This window comes from Passer montanus, unplaced genomic scaffold (assembly GCF_014805655.1).
Source record: "Passer montanus isolate IOZ18808 unplaced genomic scaffold, ASM1480565v1 scaffold18, whole genome shotgun sequence".
Classification (NCBI taxonomy): Eukaryota; Metazoa; Chordata; class Aves; order Passeriformes; family Passeridae; genus Passer; species Passer montanus.
Genome location: NW_024365381.1, coordinates 825,059 through 848,888, shown reverse-complemented (window position 1 = coordinate 848,888; position 23,830 = coordinate 825,059). Strand labels below are relative to the sequence as shown.

General features: G+C 37.3%; 1 long non-coding RNA gene across 1 annotated transcript; it reads left to right on the top strand.

Moving 5' to 3' along the window:
* The first annotated feature begins 15,176 nt into the window (after positions 1–15,176).
* LOC120500513 lies at positions 15,177–21,763 on the top strand. The gene is made up of 3 exons (XR_005627115.1): positions 15,177–15,398; positions 20,474–20,565; positions 21,250–21,763. It is a non-coding gene; the product is annotated as an uncharacterized LOC120500513 (long non-coding RNA).
* Positions 21,764–23,830: the final 2,067 nt, after the last annotated feature.

The following is a 23,830-nucleotide window of genomic DNA, read 5'->3' as shown; positions in this document are numbered from 1 at the left end:
GACCAGGGACAAGGCTTGAGGAAACTGCACAAAGCTGAGCCAGGGCAGGTTTAGGCTGGATACCAGGAAAAGGTTCTTCACCCAGACTGTAACTGAGAGCTGGAACTGGTTACACAAGGAAGTTGTCATGGCACTAAACTTGTCTCTATTCAAGAAGAGTTTGGACAATGCTCACATGCAGATGATGTGATTCTTGGAGTGTCCTGTGCAAGGCCAGGAGTTGAACTTGATGATCTTGATGAGTGCCTTCCAACACAGCATATTCAATGATTCTATGATTCTGTGATGAAGGAGAGTACCAAAGAATTAATGTAAGGATAGACCATGTTACAGCTACTGCTGCTCTGCCACCTGCTCCCAAGAAGTCATGCCAGAAGGCCTTTCCATGTGATCCTCTGCATGACTTAAAAATATACACCCACCCCAGGAAAGATTTCTTCAGCATGGTCTGCATAAGAAGCTACTTACAAACCATAACAATCTTGCTGGCATTTCATTTGACAGTAATGACAAACTTCTGATCAAGCCACAGCACTTTTTTTAGACATTGCTCTAGCTTTTAAAGCTCGAGATGCTAAATGTACCTTTTATATCTATAATTAGCTTTTCATGAGACAGTGAAATTTACTCAAGAGCTAAGGACCTGAGCCAGCCTCAGTGAACCAGTCTGATGAACTCTAAAAGAGAGATTAAAAACTTCTGCTTTTAATGGCCACTGACCTGCTGTCTTTTGCAGTACTAGCTGAAATTATATTTCACTACGTCTTGAGCATTCCTTTATTGTGAGGAGAAACATTGTGCAAGGTGATAGAGAATAAAGAGATGGTCTTGGGATTTAATGTTTATGTTGCTCCTGTTTAAAATATTAAATTTGAGTGTCAGTTGTTATATAAGCAGCATTTTATCTCATGTTGGACTTTTGAGAAGCTGGCTTCATCTTGGCCTCCAGGATGTCTTGTCAGAAGGGCATGTAGCACATAGGCTGTACTCTTTCCCAAAATTACTCAACATTTGGGTCTTTGTGTTTCAGAGTATTAATGAGATTACAGGTCATAATCTGTAAAAGCTCCCCTGCCACTGCTCTGCTTGACTCCATTCCAGATGAAATCTCTTCAAATAAATCCTGGATCACAATGATACTGCTTTGTATGTCTACAGCCAAAAAGATGAGAGCAGAAAGGAGGGGAGGAAGAGAAAAAATTGTATGTATATAAAAAGGCATTTCCTTCAAGGGTAAAGGCCTAAATTAATGAAGTTCTTCATTTATCATCTCTGGAATTTTAAAGTATCCATTCTTGTATGAGAGGCCGATTACAATATTTTCAGTAAAGTAATTAATCTAGTGATCTCTCTTCCATTTGAATCTTCTTAATTCCTTATGTCCTTTTCTGTGGATTCACAATGTGAACTTACCTAGGCAGGCACCCGTTAGTTATGGCAATTTGGAGCAATTACTTAATTAACTATGATATATGGTTTTGTTTTACATTGGAGGTATTAGACCTGTTTTCTTTTAAATGAGAAAAGAAAGGCTAGGTGTAGGCAATACACATGAAAGGAATTAATTTAATTTAAATTAATTCTGCATTAGGCCATTTACTGTTTACTATTCAAGACAGTTAGGGATCCAGCTACCTGTTGTTCTAAATCCTTCATTAAATGAATTCTTCATCCACTTCTTCCCTTCATGGCAAAGCTGTTACAAGTGCACAAGACAGAGAAGGCTACACTTGCAATCAAGAATGTAAAGTAAAATGTGTTTGCAGCCTCTTCTGCAGTATGACTCCCCACACTACATGACTGCTCCATCCTGGATTCATCGCTCTGAGAAGGTAAAATTTAACATCACTGGTCCCATTATCAGAAGGACAAATTTCTACAGTGAAGAAAGATGGAATAAACAGCTTTCTCAGGATTACTCAAGGGTTCTGTGGAACAAAGATTATCTGAGAACTCTTCATCTTAAGTACTACCTTACTGTATCTAAAATCTAGACATTACCATTCAAAGAAATGAATTTACCATTCAAAGACATTGCCATTCAAAGAAAAAATGAAATCAGCTGAAAGTTTTATCTGGACTCCTGTAGGTAAAAGCAAGGTTTTAACATTAAATCCATTGCAATATTTTTAAATAATAGAGGTGTTGGTCTCACGCTCAGAAATGATATTTCAATCTCACTGGTTTTTCCTCAGTGGCTTTTTTAAGATTAAACCATTTTGGAAAAACAAGGCTCAAGAGCCTAAGCCCCCAGTGACCTTGAAAAAAATCTGTTCTGTACAAGATGAAAAAAGATGGAGTTGCAACTAAAAAATCTTTTGGTTACTTGTTAAAGGAAAAATAATGGCTTTGCTTAGATGTTGTGCTCACATTAAAAAGTCCAAAATTCATTATCTAATCCAGCAATATCTCCACAGCGATGGAGCTCCTGATCAAATGTTACACCAGGAAGAACGCAACAGTAAGTCCAATAGTACACCAAGTATTTTATAGCAAATCTTAGCAAGGTCATAAGCATCAGATCTGGGTTTGGTTTCTCTCCTACATCCAGAGTGTTCCAGATGATAGAAAGAAAAATTAAGCTTTTTTATGTTTGTTGATTTTGGCTAGTTTTTTGTTATTTGGGCATTGGGGAGGGTTCCCCCCATAGTTACTAGGTTTTTTGGGGGGAAAGGCTCCATAGGAACCATCATGCAGAGCAAGGAACAGCTGTTTTCAATATATGAAGAATGGGGATCTTCCGGGATAATCAGGTTATCCCTGAGTGCCGGGATAACCAGCTTTGGTAAGGCATAAGAATTCAGAGAAAAACATTAGCTGCTGGGAGTGTATACCAGGAAATGTACTACTCTACATGATGCTTTTGATACTGATTCTTCAGGATCCATTTTTGACTATCCAACTGAATGGTACCAACTGTCTCAGAACAGCAAGCCTTGCTCTTAAATGATAAAGGTGATAGTACTAGCAGTAGTACTACCAAAATACCCCAGACTGCTCACTTTTTAGGAGAAAAATGCATATTGATGCTTCCTGAACTAAAAACGTGTTTACACTATCTTGTTGACTGTTTTTCAGACTTTGAGTACCAAGAAAGTCTTGTATGTGAGATACCATTGCTGAGACTGCTAGTGGGCTGATGTTTCTCCTATTGCCTTCTAAGGAACACTGTGCAGTTAACATAACTCCCATTAGTCTGAGAGTCTCCCAAGAAAGTAATTGAAGTTTACATAAAGGAGAGTACCTAAAATGTCATTGACATTCTTACATTAATTCTCTTTGAATGTGTCTAGCTGGAGGAAAAAAAAAAAAATAATATATTTGTCTGAGGTGGAAATGAGAATGACAGTGACCGTTTCTTCTAATAAAAAATCACCTGAGGAAACTCAAAATAAAAAGCACAACAAATTAGATAACCCAAAATCCAGAGGCTTGAGAAGAATATTCAATTTCTCAGAGCTGGCAGGAGCCATGGAGGGCCACCCACAAGGTTCGGCTGCTTACCTTGTTAAACATTGCCTGGTTTCACCTGACATGATCTGTAAGCCTGTAAAGCAGTCACACTTCAAGTGCCTTTCATGTGCACTTCAAACCCTTTTTCTTTTGAGATATTCTTCACTAACAGGATTTCCCACTCTGGAAGGCAGGACTCTTTCAAAAGGTTTCAAAATGTCTCAAAAACACAGCAAAATGAACAAAATAAATACAGGTAAAAACAAAACCACTCTGGCACAGCCCTAGAAGACAATGTTAAGTACAAAGCGCTTTACTTTCAGTTTTATTGAACAGTTTTCTCACTTTAGTATTGCTTAAAAGATTATTTTTCCTGTAATATATACTTTCACAACAAATTACATGACAGAGAAAATGTGTTTGAAAGTGTCCTTGCATCCTTACCATTTGCATTTTCAGCTGCCCATGTGGGTCGTACACATATCACAAGGCTTGTTGCCAAGGCATTCAGCTACAACACAAAATGTTTTCAAGTTCAAAGCTTGTATAATTTTTCACCTCATTCTTATGTTTTTACCCTCACTTCTTTTATATCTCTAGATATTTCCCTTGAATTAATAAAATCCTGAATACTTGCTCACTTTTAAAGTGTGCAAGCCATAAATGAAAAAAAAAAAAAAAGGCTGATAAATATATCAAGATAAAAGATGCTCTATTCAGCTATTTTTAAACACTCAGTGGTCAATGTATCAATGGATCCAGAAAGTTCAATTAACACATCCATAGAGATATTATTGCTCAGTAACTTTGTCTCCCACTCCAGAGCACGTCTGCAGACCCTGGTGCCAGGAGGGTTCCACACAGGCCTGGAGCTTCAATGAGAAATCTCCAGTTGCAAGACCAGAGCCTTTGTACTGGCAGTCAGTGGCAGAAAATATATATATATTTAAAAATATAGGTCAAGTTACCTGAGTATGCTCTACTTGCATATAGTATCAGTGGTCATCTTTCTTTTGTATGTTTCCTGGTATTAAATTATTCCCTTTCTTAGTAAAGGTTTTTAAAAATAAATAAATATATAAATAAAACATGATAGAGCTGCTTTTCCCCTCTCAACAGTCAGGTTTCCTCTCTTGAGTGCTAAGTGGGGAGGGGGAGTACAAATCTTGCTTTGAATTTCTTGATTGCATTTTTGTCTGTGTTGCTGAAGTTTTTCTTTTCTTTATACTTGTACAGTCACAACTTGGAATAGATTCTAGTTGGAAAATACTTTTTAAATGCCCTGAAAGTATCTAAAAATAAGGCTTATGATTGAGTGGAAAATAAGAGCAGTAGACAAACATCTCTGTAGTGTCTAGAAATTATTTGGCTTTTCGGATCCTCTTTATTTATTCAGCAATATGCACAGGACTTCATAGTGTTTCATAACCTATGGCACCTGATTTACGAAAGTTAGGGATTATATCTGCATACTTGCCATTCTTGTGTGTTGTACACATTTTTCTTTGTGTTTCTACTCATTTATTTTCAAGAAGCAACAACCTCACAGGCACTTGTTGATTGTTATTGTCATACAGCCTGGAGATCATGTTACGATGCCTGTTTCTTACTAAGTATCTCATTTGAAATGGTGTCTTGGTGCAAATCAATAAAAAATGGTACACAGCAATCTGTGTTATGCTCTAAGAACAGATTAGTGTGCTGATTTGGGAGCATGTACTCAGAGGACAAGCACCGTCACTGAATAAAGCATGTTATGATTAGACTTTAGTACTCAATCCCATCAAGACTCTGTCTTTAAAAAATCCTATCTGTCCTACTAATTTAGGATAAATTATTTGTATCACAGAAAGGAAGACTTATTGTCTCTCCAAAAAACATAAATAAATGTTTAACATAAGGACGTGGTGGAAAGAATTAGTTTTCCTGTGGAAGAAAGTCTACATTTCAGGATGACAGCCTTCAACCACTGGCTGTGTATTAAGGTTAAAATTTTGCTTGCATTTAACTCAATGTAAACTTCATATGTGTTTATCTAAAAGGAACATAGGTTCTTCTAGAGCCACTCCAAACACAAGGAAATAGTGCTGAGTATGTGTTGCAATAACCTTGCCCTTTTTATATTTTAGTGAGGTAAAATGCTTTGGAAAATGTTCTGTGAAGCACATGTTCAATTATTTCAGTTTATGTGTAATTTTAATGAATGTGTCAAGTTATGTGGCTCAAGTTAGCATGATGAATCAGAGCCTATGAATGTTGTAAATAGAAGGTTCCCTGAAATTCTGGAACTGACAATTTCAATTACACAGGAAAAGGAAAGGAAAAATGCTGACAAATAGGTCAAAACAACTCCAACAGAGGCTCTTCAGAAAGAGCAGGAAAAGGGAAAGTTGATGAGGAAGAGTGTATCCAAAACCTGTAAAATGCCTGCAAATGTGTGCATCCAGTGTTTACAAATATGTCTTTGGAAACAAACTATTGATATTGTAAATTGAAACAGAGCTATGATACCAGCTTCAACACACCACTTGCCTGTCCAGAAGGAAGATGAGTTGACCATCATCAGAAATTTAGGGCACAACTCAGTCCCCAAAGACAGATGGGCTGCTGTCGCTTTTGCTACCCTAGGATATTCCACCTGGGCTGTAGTTACCTCTCCTGGAGCCCATTGGTTTCCTTCAGGATCTGCCATCCCTGTGTCTCTGGCTTAGGTACCCCAGGATGACTCAGGGTCCTAAAATGCCACGATAAGGCACCCAAACTGTACCTAAATTCACTCATCATGTTTTTATCCAGCATATTTATGCTATTGACAGCCAGTTTCAATTAATGGTCAAAAGCTGTATGTAATGAATAATCATGCATCAGTGCTAAAAGGTCAACAGTGGGAAAATGTACAGCTGAACTGGTAATTTTTTTTACCATGTGCACATAGTAAAATTTAACAGATCTACATACACTGGTCTATTAAGTATAATTTAAGGCTGCTTCAATGAATAATATACATGGTTCTCATGTCCAATATCTCAAATTTTAACTTAGAGAAAAAAAATTGCAAGTGGAGAATGTCTCTTTACTAATTCAAATAAGATACTTAGAGCTGAGGACACTCACTGAGACCTTCAAGGTACCAGGTTGTTTGGGTCAGTGTCACATGTTAAATTAGTTTGTACAGTCAGAGAGCTGTAATGCAGATGCTACTGTGTTATAAAATTTCTGGGAAGTAATAAACTGGCACTGGAAGTGTAAAGGAAAAAAAAGCAGTAATGTGGAATGGCCCCTCATTCAGGAAACTTTGAAAATGTGCAGCCATAATAGCTGTGGTGAAGTTCCCTTAAATGAGGCCTTGGTATGCTGTGGAATAAAGTCAAAATAGGAGATTGTGGCAATCCAAGTCATACTGAATAAATGCATACATTGGGCCAAATTGTGATCTTACTCACGGGGGAACATTTTTTTCCCCCTTTTCAATAAAAAAATAGGGAGCTGAGAACACTTTAAGATACAGGACACAAATGTGTAATTATTCTTGGCTAACATGGTAGCTGTTGATCATTTAATGAAACCATAATTACCATATAATGGCAGGGTATTTATATGACAGATTACTACATTATTACAGGGTAAGTGTGTGATTATTTCTGTCCTCAAAATAAGAATAAAAACACATGGAAGTGGAAAATAAGTTGAAAAAAGGGAGAAAAAAATTCTGAATTTCCCAATGCCACTCCCATATTGTTACTCTATCCGCACCTCAATCACACAGTGATGGCAATGGCCACCAGCATTCTTGATGAAGCCAAATCTCCCCAGGAAACCCATGGCACAGCACAACAGATCATAAGGCTCTTTGCCAAATGGCTACAGCTCTAGGCTTCATTGTACTCACAGTTCAACTGATTCAATAGCAGTTTGGTTGCTGGTCTCTTGTCCTCAGAAGACACCACACTCCTGCTTGTTTAGAGGCATCGTGTGCATGATGGAGGCAAAAAATTGCACTGAGAGGTTCTGAACTCCCACTTCCATGTCTTTAGGCAAGAACAGTGTACTAATGTGGGTTTCAAAGTAATGCCACTTTTGTCCTGGGTGGGTAAGTTTAATTTGTCAGAGCAGAGCACTGTTTGCTGTGGTTTGATTTCAGTCAGCTCTGCTGGTGTTCACTGATGAAATTTTGAGCATTTAGTAAGGATTGATTTAAGTTGTGGGAAAATACTTAAATGTGATGACAAGTTATGAATTTACAAAGTTACAGAGAGAGTTTTAGAAGCTGAACACAGTCCATCTCAAGCCTTATGAACAGGATGGCAACTTTCCATGTGGGAGGCAAAATCAAATTGTAAACGCAGCTGATTCACTGATTCCCCAAGCCCTGCCTGGGTGTTACAAGGGCCATGCATCATGTGCTTCACCTGAAATTTGCCTCTGCATCTTCATGGTGTTACTTCATCTGTGCAGGAGAAGGGGGCCAGCACTCCCTGCTTCCAAAAAGCACTTGCTGAGCCAGTATGCTAAGATACCAGTTTTTGTAAATGAAAGACTTTGGCCCTGAATCATAACTTCTGAATTTGATGGAATTCCTAAATCTGGGTTTCATAGATTTTTATCCAAGAAGCAGTATTACTGTAGCTATTTTCAGTCTTTGGTATTAATTTCCTTTTTTCTTCTTGAAGTTCTTTAGATTGAGGTAAAATGGACTTAGGTAAAAGCCACATACCATTATATTTGCTCAGGATTTATTCTGTAGGTTTGTAAAAAAATACAGTTTGGAAGAGAAAAGGATTTGGAAGCACTAAGAAATCAGTCTGTGTGTATTTATTTAGAAGTTATCTGTAATTGCAGTACCTTTGTAAATAGCTTCCTTAATAAACAGGTTATTACTCCAAATAGTCAATGATTGTTCATAACTCACTGCTGCTAGGTTACTTCACTCTGCACAGGAAAAAACCTCACTCTGGTCCTTAAAAGAATAGTTCATGCAAGATGTTGGTGGGAAATCAGTAATGTCAGAACCTAAGCCAGCTGCTCTCCCTGAAGCCAAACGGAGCCCCAGTAAACTCCCAACAAGAACCAGCATTCATTCATAAAAGGCAACAGGTAGGGAAAGGATGCATGTGGCCTGGGAGAGTAATGAGAGATTTCTGCAAACTGTTTCACACTTATTCATTGTTGTGCCTTTGTGAACTACACCTCACATTTACTCTAGATGAAAATTAATGAATGAAAGAAATTTTATGTACTGAACTCTCTGCTTCTGGTATCTCTTTAGTACAGGCTGCTTCTGCCTTCACTATGTTTTTTAAAACTATAAATAATTAAAATATATTGTTCAAATATCTTTAAAGTAGACCTATAGATCAAATGGATAATAAACTTAGTATCAATAAGGTCTAAATTCAGGAGATTGAAGTGTTAACATTTTTGCCTCTGGTGTTCTTCATACAGTTTATTCTCATAAAGATAAATGTAGCTACAAACTGAGTTATTTTAATGTTTTTCACATTAATTGTACTTATGAAATTTTGTCATCAGGTGCTGGTTCCAGTGGACTTCAAAAACTAAGACATTCAGCAGCAGAATATGAATAATCCTATGCTTCTTATTTTGGGAATAGTGATGTTTTGATTGTTAACATTTCCATTAGGAAAAAAACAATAAGGTTTTAATCAAATATAGTTTTTTTAAAATTCTCAATCACTCAGTAGGACATGAGGAAACATTTGTCCCCTCCCCGACCCACCTTATGCCTAATATTAAGCTTTTAAAAAAATCTTCCAGCAATTAAGTCATATGTTACTGTGGAAATCTTTTATAGCCATTATAAAGTTGTTATCAAGGACCCAATCCTTTCTGGTACAATAAAATTTCGGTGACTTCAATCTAAAACAGTACAACTTCAAGCAAGTCTCATGAGGATGGGCTTTAAAATGCAGTTGAAGACAAATTGTAATTACTTCTTATAAATATGTACTATTTTTCAGGTATTGTTATTTGTACATCTTCTCTCTCATCCATTTCTAAGCAAAGGTCATATATTAGTCATTTTATTATCAGATTCGTTCTTCAGGAAAAAAAAAATCAGAGGCTCAGGAAATTTTCTCCGAAGCTAAAATAAGTCAACTTCTAGGGTTTCAAATTCTGGCAAGCTAACTTCTCCAAGGTCTCGTAAAAATTCTGGGCTGTTATCTCCATATGCCTGATAGTTTTTTGGGTTTTTTTTTGTGATGGTAATTAAAACCGTCTGTCCTTTCTCTGTGACTTCAGGAGAATGGCAATGAATCACAAGAGCTCTACAACAGATAGAAGGATAGGGGCTGAGGTTAGCAGCTCAGAATCATTTAATCTGCTGTATTTCATCCATAGAAATATAGATCCAAAGCACTGCCTCCTAATTCAGGCAACTTCAGAATAAGTCACCATGGCAGAAGGCTGTCTCACAGTCGTCTTAGGGAGATGGACGTAGTCCTGGGTTTGGATTAAACAAGATGTAAAATAAACTAATTTACTTGATATGGAACATCACTATCTCTTAACATTAGCTTTAACTCTTCTTGTATCATCTGTTAGAATTTTCCAGGAATCTTTTCAACAATGTCTCAGTGTGGATGGGTGGAATGTAGGAAAATGGAGATAGTGAAGAAGATCATCTCACCCCTAGGGACTTACAGCTGTGCTAATTATCAAGCATTAGGAACAGGCCGGCCCTTAATAGGCCACACCTAGATCCAATTAGGATGAGTATTGTAAAAGAGTAGGTTGGATGGTTGAGAAGTTAGGTGGAGTTTGTTGGCTGTGCTGAGAAGAAGAGGTTAGTGCTGTGAGGAGCTGTCCATGAGAAATCACCAGGAAGGTATGAAGCCTTTGCAATAAGATGGCAACATCTCAGTAATCTATATTTTTTGAAATAAGAGTGTGTGGAATTCATGAAGCAGAAAAATGACACTGAAACCAGTACTATGGTCTTATCAAATCAATAAATACTTAACCTCCAAAATATAATTTAGAAAATTAATTCTCTATGTTGTTTTCATGTTCTGTAATGTTTGGTACTACTCTTTCTTCCTTACACCTTGCTATCCGTTCTACAAATTTAATTTTCCTGTGTTTTTTGAGAAATTTTCTTTTTTAAGACTTTTTTTGTCATTTAGAAGTATCTTGCTCACTAGGTGGGTCACCTCCCCCTCTCCTAAAGGCATTGTCTCCTTCCCTTTTGAAATTAGAATGAATTTCAGCAACAAATTGATCTGATCTTAGAACTGGAGATCTGCAAGATATAATCTTAATGGAAGTTTTAATAACCTAATATTCCTGAGGATCTTGTATGTTGGCAAGCTGTTGCTCAGGGAAGTCAAATGATGCTTGACATGGTCCTTCGAGTCATGAGTCAATTTCTTATGCAAAACTAAACATTCATGTGCTCTGCTCCCATCATTCTCAGGCTGCATATAGTCAGCAGCTTTGGCTCCCAAATTCAGGGGAAAAGGCTGAATGTCATGTAAGAATGACGGCATATGTCTGAAGCATCAATATGCTGGCTGCCTACTGAGGCTTGATGACCTTGATACTCACTGAAGTTCAGAAAATCAAGTATCACTGAAGATCTAAAACTTAGGTAGCATCACTTTTTTATTTTATAAAAGAGTTGGGTAGATAAAACTATTTAAGAACCTGGATCTAAGCATGAGGTAAAGCTTTTTAGGTAGAATAGGGTTTGCTGATCAGAGACTAGTTTTCTATCAAACAGTGTGCAGTGCTGTCCTAATAAAACAAAACATATGACTACCATGAAACAAATACTCTAAAAGGAAATGATGCATTCCTGGTATAATTCTTTTGAAATCAGCAAAAGAGATGAAATTAGAATCAACCCTCTTAGGCAAAAATCTTTTATTTTTATTAAACAATATTTGTACAGCACATAGTAATTTAAAAAATCTCTTTTATCAAATTTATTTTGATTTCATGAAAACATGTACAGCTATTAATATAAGCAGGCCTATCAGCCCAATTTCCTACTAAATGTTCTTTTTGTTGTTTTCTTTATTTTCTTTTTTAGTTTCCTGCTTTATCATTCAGAAGGTTTGCACTGTATTCCTGTACATATTTGGTTTGGTGCCCAGAAATGTATTATTTTAACAGGGCTATTCATTAAAAGTTATTACTTTACAGGGGTTCTACCATGCATACATAATTATATATATGCCCTTCTACGATGAACACTGTGATAAAGTTACCATAAAAGATTTTTCTTTTTAGGGTTTATAGTCTCTGCCATTTCATGTCACATTGATTTGACTAATCCTGGCATCTAACTTTCTAACTTCAATTATTTTTTCAAAAGGTACTAAACTGTCAAAACATATTTTTCATTATTTTTTTCAGTAACATTAATCCTTCAGAAAGTATTGGGACTGTGACTTGTCCTCCCTTTATGTTCTCCAAGGAAAAAGTGAGCACAGCTGCTAACACACAGAACTTTCCTTGGCCAGAAATATTAAGCCAGTTTTCAGTGACCTGCCCAAGACTGACTGTGATGCTTTCCCAAAATAATTTTTGATCACCACATATCAGTAACTCCATGTCACTCCACTAAGAGAGATTTTTTAAGACTATCTCCAAATAAACAATATAGGTGAGGGTGGTTTTCTTTTCTTTAAGACAGAAAAAGTTTTAAATGACCAATCTAAGAGAATGTTTAAGATAAAAAACATTATATTTCCTTGCAACTACCTGTTTCTATGAATCTGCATCACAAGGCCAAGCAAGAGCAGATAAAAATTCTTCACAACCTTTGTGGAGAGCTGGCAGTAAAAGGGAGCTGGCATCAGTGTGAGCAGTGTAGCAGAGTATTGTACCAGTGTAGCTGGTTGGGAGCCAACACTTCCAAGTGGGCCTGAAAAGCATGCTCTGTGCTTGTGTGACTTTCAAGTTACAGAAATGTCTTCAGTACTGAGATATCTGATTTGCTTCCAGCAGCTAAGGCAGAATGAACAAAATCACCTATTAGAATTGAAGGAGACAGAATATTTAGCATTTTGCTGCTCCATTCTCGTCACTGTCAACCTGGAGTTTGGGAGGATAGATTTGAGACTTAATCCACAATCTGATTTAGACTTTTTGAGTCCCATGTTTAACTTTGTTTAACTTTTGTTATCCTATAGAGCTCGAAGTTGGCTTATGTCCTTTGTCCCAGTGTTGATGAGACATTAAGTAATACTTTCACTCCAGGGGTTTCACAGTTACAGAATTATTCTGAGCTGCAAAGACATTAATGGATATAAAGACTTAAGCATCCAGTGAAACGTGGAATTGCTGTACTTGTACTAAAAGAGTTTGTATTATAATATTAAATTAATAGGAAATAGATCTAGAGCATAGAGAATATTTTAGATTTGTGGAGGAAAAAAACCCTAAACCTAAAATTGCACATCAATTATAAAATAAGTAATCACTTTGAACTCTATACTTACCTTCATGTATCTGATTCATGCTATTTTATATTTTTCCATTGACACAGCTTTCTACTATAATGTGATTATAGAGTGGTGTTTGTGGAATGACAGAATCCATGGAGCAGTAAAGCAAAGGATGTCTCTCATTTTGGACTCATGCAAAACATAACAGGATCTAGTTGTGCATCTCCTGGTATTACATAAGTTCCTCTGAACGTTTTGGAAGTTAGTAGTCATTAACTTTTAAACTTTAGTTTAAAAAAATTTGAAGATTGCTTTTCCTGATAAGTACCTACATTTATTCTCCATTAATCAAATGTTGCAAACCCTCTAAATCTTGACTAAAGCGAAGGTACTTTTGCTGTCATTTCTTTAGTTTTCAGAGAGAGGGGCAGTGGATGTGTCTTTTTAAATTGCCACCCTCTGGATGAGACATCAGAGTCCTTCAGCCTGATTCTCGTGACTATCCAGCAAAAGCAAGAGCTTGAGGCACTGTTCAAAGCGTATAGGATATGGGATATCTAGCCTAACACTTTTCTCTTGAAAGCATGCTGTAGTAGTATGTGATCTGTGCTATTAAGTGGTATTGTGCAATTATCCTAAAAGCCTAGCTGCACTAGTTACCTCACCATCCTCTACGACACTACCCTGGTGGGTTTTTTTAATATACTGTGTGAAAGTGATACACCAATCTTGTACTTAATAAAGTGGTTTATTTGCCACAAGATGAGGCTACATTGAATGTAATTGCACTGTGTGGGGTTAACTTTCTGTAGCCTGTTACCTTTGACTTCAGTGACTTCATATAAAAAAATTAATCTCCACAACTCCAATGAGACTCACTTTTGATAATATTGGCCCATTGATTCCAATGAAACACTATTAAAAATTACTCTTAATTCACTTTAATAGTCATTTTTGGCAGCATTAGGCCACTCATTCCACTATCATACTTTCAAGACTGAATGTTCAAACACGTTATAAAGACAAAAGCAAACATCAATATACTTCAGGGACAACTTGTTTCCTATGATTGTCGTTGACTTACTGATAAGCAGTACTGAATATTACCTCATAGGAAAGAAAGAAGCATCTTCCAGAGTTTTTTCTAGTACTCTCCTATAAAATTTTTTTGGCGGGGTATAGGCAAAAATGAAAAACCCAGAATGACATATTAAAACCAAATGGATTAGCATTCCTCCTTAACCTTCATGAAAGCCATATGAAAGGGTCAATGCCATATAAGTATGTATTTTGAGAATGTTGTTTTGTTTTAGGGTTTTTTTGATGATGCTTAGTTTTGTGTGGAGTTTTTTGGTTTTGCTTTTGTTTAATTTTGCACTTTTGTTTGGGTTCTTTTTGTTTTGTTTTTTTTTGGATGGCTGGTTGGTTGGATTTTTTTGTTCAGTTTAATTTTTAGGAAAATGTAGGATTTCTTTAATTTCTTCCTCGGAATTAATCTAGAAATGGAGATAATTGACAAATGGGGAGTATGTTTGCTTTTCCTTCCTTGTTTGAAACAGACTGCATCTCCATTACTTAAATTCATGACTGTATCAGTCTTATTGAAGATCTAACCACTATGCTGTACTAGAATGCTCTTCTTGTTCTTGTTTTTTCAGAGGGAAAGTATCACCTGACCTTTTTTTCCCATCCATCCATATCTCAGGTTTGTTCTCTGCTGAAGACCTACACATGCCTTCTGATATTCATGTATTAAAATTTGCTTTGTTTGAGCTCTTGGGAGCTTGTTATTAATTTGGATTTTTTTGTTCTAACCTCTGATTTAACTTGAAATCTATCCCTCTAAATGCAAGACAATTTTGCCATTTTCCTTCAGAAGCCAGACAATTTATAGATGAGCTCAGACCAAATAAATCAGGCAAGATATATTTATAGGTATAATATACCATATATATTAATATATATTTTTAATCAACATCATACTGTCACTGTGCAGAAATAATTAGCTGTTAGAAAGGCACCCAGTGCTGCTATCCAAAGCAGACACTGTTGCTGGTAGCCAGGCTGGGACACCAGAGCACCAGCAATCAGTCAGCCACTGCATAGGGCCTGTGTCCATTAGTGATGGAGTGAGTCCTCTTTGTTTCCCTGCACTAATTCACTTGAATAACTGTGTAACTACAATCATCTTTAGATTGAGCAATTTCTCCACAAGAGAACATTTACAGTCATTCTGAACAAAGAAATAGAGATTCAAATGCATGTTAACTTCAGTACCTGGTGGTGGGAAAAGGCACTGACTCATCTTTGGCTCCCCTGCTCTCTTCTCACAGCATGAAGCCTCAGCAAATCCCCAGTTTTACTCTCCAAAGAAGGACTGTATCTTCAATAATGGTCTCCATTCTGGATTGATGAGACTTCTGAATACTTGTGCATGAAAACCAGTGGCCTAACATTCCAAGATAACAGGAGAGCCAAATTCTAGTGTCTATATGTGATAGTGAGGATTCAACCCTGGAATCCTTTTGAAAGGTTAGTATTAATTTATCACCTTGCAGCATCATAACTGGACCTAATAACAAATCACTAGGTGTCTGCTTGCAAAATGATGTTATTTTTTAAATTATGGGATAATGTGTGTATGATGAACAATATCAAAATAAAGTTCCTACTTGAAGAAATATTGTTTGGCACTTATAAAGGTATATTCAAATTAGCATGTACATAGCACGTATAGAGTATGCTTTATTTTTCTTTTCTCTTTTCCCCCAAATGCTGGTTTTCATTGAAAGCCATATTAAGGGATATTCATTCAGGTTTTAAAGATCTTTCTAACTAACAGTGAAGACAGCAGATATTTTAAAGTCAATACATTAAATAAATTAACTCCAGACATGAGTGATCCACAAACCAAACAGCACCATATGAATGCATGTACATAGTCTCCTACTGATATCAGGACTTACAAGTAAAAGGAAGACAGAATGATTGGCAATGTCAAGCATCATCTGTTATAACAATGGTTTGAAGAGTTTAGAATCTCTCAAAAGTCAAATTATTTTGCATTATTCCCAGTCACAGTCTTCTTCACCTAAAAAGTAAATGTAAAAGAGCAGTGTTAGTGGAAGTAGCAAGGATTCATAAGAACATTGTGAAAGTTAAGAACACTGTTGCTATTTAAATGGAAGCATTCTTCTTCTCATCTTTGGATTGTTTTGAAGTATTATTAATGCATACCATAAAAAGTGTAAGGTGTACAGTGAGTTCAAGAAAAATCTTAACTTTTTTTCTTCTTCAGCAGTTTGATACATCAGCTTTAGTAACTTTATTAATTCAAGACATTTTTGCATAGAATATATTCTTTATTATGCAGAGTTTCATCCTCTGTATTTATTTATTTAAGCTGAAAACAGTTGACTAAAACTGATTAGAATTAAAAGCTTAGCCTAAGAAAAAGTAACAGATTAAGAATATATTCTATATAAAACTAGCCACTGTGCTTGGTTGGCATATAGACAAGTTGTTATTGAATTGACAGCACAGAAAATAGCATGGACTGTTAGCAACATTATTCAATACAAATTGTAACTTTTTAATGAATTAGTGGTTGCATTTGAATCTTAGAAGAATTACTGCTATTTTACTAAATTTTACTTCTACCTGTATGATAACTTTTATCTCCACATGGTTTAATCACTTTAGGAAAAATTTATTTAGGTCAATTAATGGAAGAAGTAAATAGTGATTATTACATGTTGCAGCTATAAATAAACTCTGACATTGTGCAGATGTTGTTGCTGTTGTTATAATACCTGCTTGTATGGACACTCTGATATTCTTGTCCCGTACTAAAAAGGCCAAACCTATATTAAATTAAATACTCTTGAAAATCTGTAGGGGGTTTTTTGCTGAAATGAAGAACACATTAAAAAAAAAAGGTAGTTTGCTGGAGGAGCTCCTCTTGCTTTTCCCTCTGTCATATGTATGGGGAAGAAATAGGCCATACCATCAGGAAGTAATAATTTTCACCAACCTGTCCTATTGAGGTACTAGTAAAATGTATTTTGCCCCATACTGGATGAAAAATTAAAAATTAATTTTAAACTAAGAGAAATTTAATGAATTTTAAACTAAGAGAAATTATACTTTTTTTTCCAATAGTCATCTATATATACCTAAATTTTAGGTACTCTATAGCCAAATATATGTTGCCTCAAATGTGTAATGAAGAGAATAGTGGCTTAATTATGTAATACCTAAAACATATATTGGCAATGAGAAAATCACATCATCTGTTTCCTTCAGTGTCCAGAAGTTCTTCATCAATGTTGTTTGTTCTCCACCTAATTTTGCTTAGTCTCAAAAGTCACAAAGATGTTTTTCATGTTGTCCACTCATTCATGTAAAAATGAGATAATATGATACACTGGGAGTGAACAGCCAAAAATGTTAAGTAGCCTTCCTGAGCAATTTTAAACAAATGGACTATTCAGCTTTATTTAGATATAAACTACAGTCTAGACCACTTTCTGATAATGAAAATACACTTTGAGGTGGTGAGAATACTTACAAAGAAGAAAAAAAGAAACTAGCTCAACACAAATTTGGTATAATTTATGGCCAGTTGGTAGGCTACCCTACCTTTGAAAAAGAAAATCAAAATAAAGGTCTGGCAGTAGACTGAGATGTCTTCTTACCAGTTGTGTTCCACTTTTGTCAAAATTAAGTCCCCAGGCAAAGAATTCTGAAGTGTGAAATGTAAGGACCCTTCTCAGGTGCTCCATGTAACATTGGTAGTTATTTTCAATAGTTATTATAGTATGGATAGCAACAATAGAAGTTCAAGTAATGTGGATGGAGGGAATCTATCTTTGAAGGGAATAAAGCTTCCTTTTTAAGGTTTCTGATAGACCATATAACAATACTAGGAAGGTTTTGTTGGTTTTTACCCAAGAGAAATTTAAAGAGTAAGGTCAGATATGTGCTTAAATTTTGAAGACCACCTCTGAGTATGCTTGAATTAAGGTAAAAAGGAACGAAAAATTTGGACCATCGTCTTCATGGGGTGAACTGAAACTGCAGAATAATAAATAGTTATAAATAAGAATGGGATTCTGTTAGAGATTCCTATGCCTGCACAAAGACGCATTTTCAAACAGGCTAGTCTGCATTCAAGTTCTTGATACATATATACATCCTTATAAGTTTGAATTATTTTTGGAAAAAAACGCTAAGATCAAAGTATCTATTTCTGATTCTTATGTATGCTTGAAGTTTCAGAGGCTGTTAGCCAAGGATGTACGTGGCTGCCCACCTGGGAGTGCTACACAGCACCACAATGCACTGCCTTCAATGAGTGGAAAAATAATGCTCTAATAAAACAGACAAAGCCCCACCACACCAGCTATGGGGAAGCATGTCTTTGAGGACCTAGCACAGCTTTGAACTGCACTGGATACAATTTGGACAGTAGGAGATAAGACACGGGCATGGGACTATTTTTGTTCAATGTTCATTGCTGCATGACTCAGCAGAGCACTAAGAGCTGCCACCAAAGATGAAAGGCTGCATTGGACTGTACTAGGCTTGTCTGAAACAACTCTGAGTGAAAGCTCAGTGCTTTTTTTGCTGTATGTATCATTAACTTGGATTTGTTAATCAGAAAATAATTAGGAGAAAGAGCAGGTTTGGTTTCCATTCCTTCTGAATAAGAAGAGACTGGCCACTTAGTAAGGGAAGGAGTAAGAATCCTCCTCTAAGTGCAGTCAAAAACCTTGAGCTGTCTTTTGATCCTGATTTTCCAGGCCACACTAATAGGTGCTTCTGCAAATTATTTTGTTTAGGAGCGCTGACAGAGGCTACAAATAAGTGTAAACACATAGATAAAAAAGTGTGTTGACTAGGCCTGTGTTTTTTAAAAGTTTCACTGAACTTATGGATGAACATGACCAAAAATCTCAATGTGGTGAGAACACAGGATAATATGATGGCATTTCTCAGAAGCCCTGGAGATAAAAAACACCTACTTCATTTGTTTTTCCACTTTTTCCAATAAGGCTTCTTATCAGGCTGTATGGCATGAATGGGGTTTTTGAGGAGGTGAAAGCAGTAAAATTTAGTTGTGGTCTCCATAGTCCTAATTTGATGTTGGTGATGTAGTAGTTTACTTCGGAGGCATAAGACTGATCTTGAAGAGATGGAAAATTAAAACATAGGTGCTAAAATTGCCTGGAGGAACATCACAGATCTGCAGAAGCAGGTACAGTCTGAAAAAATGGGCTGGCTACCTCTCAAACTGCTCGAGATGCTATAAAATTTGTGGGTGATCAACACTGCAGAAAACCTCTGGTGCTGAGGGATGACTCGCTCACTAAAATTTAGGGCCAGAGCAACACACAAGAAATTGACTTTCACACTGATGCTCCAGCTTTGGAAGGTGACCTGTCCTTTGTCATTACATGGTGGGCCAGAGGTGCTCCTCTGCTTTCCGCAGAGAGTAAAATAAATAAACCTGATGATTGGGAAGACATGATACTCCTTCCTGAGGCAGCTTCAGCGTCCAGGCACAGCCTGGGTACACACTTTTGGGCGTGTGAGCAATGTATCAGCCTTTCTCCACCGCTCTCAGCTGCCAGCAGCAATGAATGGGATGCTCGGATCAGCCTGAGCCCTCGCCCGCCGGCAGCGCAGGGCACTAATCGCTGCGCCATCGGGATAGCCCTGGAGGGCATCCTGCTAATAGTTTTTCTACTTCTTCCACGGATGTCCTTATACATCTTTTATGATTTCGATAGTGATGCTATGTTCCCCAGGCACTTTTCTTCTGTCTTACTCTCTGCCTGCCTTTTTTATATATATATATATATTTTTTTTTTTTAATACGGGGCGGGGGGGAGAGTGCTGCCTTAAGCTTGCCCTTCAGTCCTAGCAAAACCTTTCAGAAAAGACATTTCCCTTATCCATTCTTCCAACCATGAGTACATGTCAAGGAATGGTGAAGATGGAAAATATTTGAGTACTCTTATTTAAGTTGTAATGGTCCTTTTCCTGACTTCACGTTCTATTTAGAGCTTTTTCTTCAAAACAGATGAACAGACAGTTCTTTTGGATTTAAAATTAAATTTGGAATATTTTCTTTAAACTGCACTCGTTGCTTTTACAAAGGAATGAAAACAAAATGCAGCACGTGACATCATTTGAAAGAGAAAATTATGTTATCTTATATAGTTCTAGAAATAAACTGTATTTTTTTAACTGTGGCTCTTCCCTAATGTGCCCCGCTGATAAATAGTAAAAAGAAATTTTTTCCTAACTATATATTTCTCTCACATTATACATATATAAATTCTTCTGGGAATAACTTGAGCAATATAACTTGAGATAGGAGATAGCTGATGTATGTGAGGTATTAATATGAAAAATATTTTCACTGCTTGTATGTTATAAAGCTCTTGGAATCTTACAGACAACAAAAGTATAGGTCAGTTAAAGAATTTTCTTATCCCTGTTCTGCCCAATTTTTTTTTTCCTGCGGGTCCATTTTCTCTTGTTTTCTTCTCATCTGTTATTTTCATTTTCCTTCTCATCTTTCATTCTCTATTATACAGGGCACCTTTTGAGGAGCTTCTTCTGCTTCCCACTGACAATACATACTGGCAGCAGCAACCGAAGCCTCAGTCAGTGAACACTTGTAGAGATGGTGAGTTGTAAAATAATAAATCGAATATTTAATACTTAGACAGAAGATGTGGACTTTATCTACACTTAATGGGTGGGGAGGCTGATTACTCATTCATAGCTACACCACTTGTGAATGATGAGGTCACCCCTATCTCAGGAAGATAAATGCCATATCCTGTTATGACATATTCCTTTTATATAAAATTAGTTCAATTTTCTCACTAGTGAGGAATCAGTATAACTAAAAAAAAAATCACTTCAAGATAAAGGCATTTTTCTACTGTAATTCATTATATATCCTATTTTCATTTTATTTCTGTTCTGTTTTGTTCTATCTTATCCTGTTCTATGTATACTATTTTACTCTCTACCTAAATGATATCTGACTAAAGTGAAGCAAAAATTAGATGATACAATGAAGCTTTGTAGCATTCTCTCTCATACCTGTCACAGGCTCCTTCGAACAGGAGATAATGAAAATTCAAAGTCAAACCATTTAACTTTAAGTAAATGGAAATGAATTTCCAGAGAAGAGATATTTTTTCACCTGTGAAAGGAACAGTAGTATACCGACAATGCGAATAAAGATATAATATATAATTGTGATAGAGAGGTATATGAAAAGCATAAATATTAAATGTTATTGTATTACATATTGTCACGTGGTTTTAATTTTTATTTTTGCTATGTTTTTGCCTGACAGGAAGGTCTACTGCACACAGAAACAGCAGTACTCTGTTAAAATATTTCTTTGCTTAATCAATACTAAAGCAACTTGCAGCATATCTTGCAATAGTACATGGTATTGAAACAAAAACTATGTCACTTGGACACCAGAAGCTGTCAATAATTTGACCAAAATGAGAAATAAAGTAAATTAAAAATATTGGGGTTTATTCTCATCTCATTTATGTTACCATGCTGCAGCAAATTAAGTTAAATCCATCATGGTATGTTGTAGCACTGGTGAAATACGTGGCAAATTGGGTCCACACTATTTAATATGGCACAGAGTATAAGCTTGATGATGGATATTTTCATCGGTGTATAAAGTCTCAGAAATTCCTACTGGATTTTACCATTGTCATTAATTCGGGGGGAAGAAAAGATACAAACAATCAAAATGGAGTTTTCTTCAAATATGAGATAATGGTTTTTATTTGGCATCTTTTAAGACCTACGGCAAAGAAAATGCTTCTGTATTCTAGACATTCACAAACCTACCTTTGAATCCTGCTTGTCTTCTAACATACAAAACTATTTGTCAGTACTTCCAGTGACTTAGTGGGTCTACTTGCACAAGCAAAGTTATCAAGACTGAACTTTTAGTTATATTAACACTTAAGATATTAATCAATACTCATAAAAGATCTTATTAAATATCGAGAGATCCTGGCTCTGCCTACATGGATGAAAAGCAGTGACTTTCAAGACTAAGCTGAAGCAAGTTTGGCTAAAGGCAGGCTCTCCATCCTGGCTGCCTCTTTGAAATGTGAAAATCTGCTTAGAGTTGCCAATGTAGAGCAAAGAGTGACAATCAATGGATGGGCACTTCGACATGATTACATCCACTCTACTGCCTGGCCATACATTGACAGACAAAACTACTGTAATGGAGTGATCATTTGGAAAATGGCTACTGCCCACATTTAAATTCCTTTCAGTGTTATTCCATAGCCAATTAGAGTGGTAGCCCAGCCTATATTCATGCCAGTCTTGTACTATAATGTAAGAAAAAGGAAAGGAGCAGCTCAGAAGTCTTTAATTATTCCTCCAGCCATTTATTGACCTGCTCTCTAAAGGCCATATAGGGGCCTTCATCTGCATGCAAAATTCCTATTGACATCACTGGGAGGGCCACAGGCAGATGGAGAGTACTTTGTAAACCTTACATTTTAAATATGTTGCAGGAGAAAGGCACAGAATTTGCAGTCCTTTAAAAAAAGTGAGCAGCTTTATCTAATACTGGTCTTTAAACATGGAGTTTGAATAACAGTTTTCCTAGCAATAACAACCCCCCTCTTCTCTGCAAGCTATCTAACCTACACGTTTCTGTAAAGTCTTCATATTTAACACTCAAACAATTGATGTCCCTATAGTATAAACAGGATAGATAATGAATATAAGTGGGATAGAAAATTAATCCTACTTGCGAGGAAAGAGAGTCATAATTCACTTAGGCTTCTCAGCTCTTACGTTATGAGGTCTTCAGCTAACTCATGGGATCCATTCCACATCCCACAGATGCTCATTATGAATTCTTTTTATGTGCAACATGTGGGGACTAACCAGTTTCATATCTCCTGGTATTAGCTGCAATCCAAAGCATTTTGTATTAAAACAGAATGCAAACACAGATGCTATTTAATACAAAGGATCTGAATACAGTCTCTGTTTTAACATAAAGTTGGTGTGTCTTAATTTGCTTTGAAACAGCAATGGGAAGAAAAGTCAAGATGAGAGGATATTTTTAGATTGGGAGCCAAGCTTTGACTCTGAAAGGCACACGGTTGCGTGGGGAAAGGGGAGACTGGCCCAGGTGACTCCTTTGATTCATGGAAGGTTGCAATGCCTTTGGAGCGAGGGGACAGCCTGGGACCTCTGCCCATTCCTGAGATGCTGCCATAGCCTTTCCAACACTACACGCATTCTGGAGTGCTACTACCTGCGTTCTGTCCCATGCAGCTCCTCTTGGTATGAGCCTCGGTTTCCTCAAAAACGAGTTAGCAGCACGGCTGCTGTTTGTGTAAGGTGCAGTGTTACTTTCTGCTCTAGCTGTCCACTCACTGGGCTGGCGAAGAGTCCAGCTCCGCACAAGCACCACGCTTTTTAGCTCCAGCAATCAGCAGCTTGGGGCTCCAGGTCCGTGGTTTCAGAGGGGCCCTCAGAAGTGAGGCCATCTGGTGGGACCCTCCTGCAGGAGGGAGTTTTTCTGCCGTTCCCCCGCTGCCTCTCACTGGGCACAGCCGCCGGGCTCCCTCCGGGACGGGATCCTCGCCCCTCGCCTCCCACTGCAGCTGCGGGAGGCGGGAGCAGCCCGCGCAGCACTCGCCGAGCACCATGGCGAGCAGGGCTCGGGTCTCCGTGTCCCCTCCACCGAGGCTGTCCACCCCAAGGCCGAAGCAAGGCGAGGCAGCCACCTGGGCACGACCGAGGCGGGTCCGCCGCCGACCCGCGCTAACGCCCAACTTTCCGCGCTTCCTTGCCGGCGCCCGCCCCGCGCAGCTCCGCGGCCGGGCGCGCTCGGTGCGGGTGGCCGCTGCCGGCGGGCGGCTGGAGCCGCG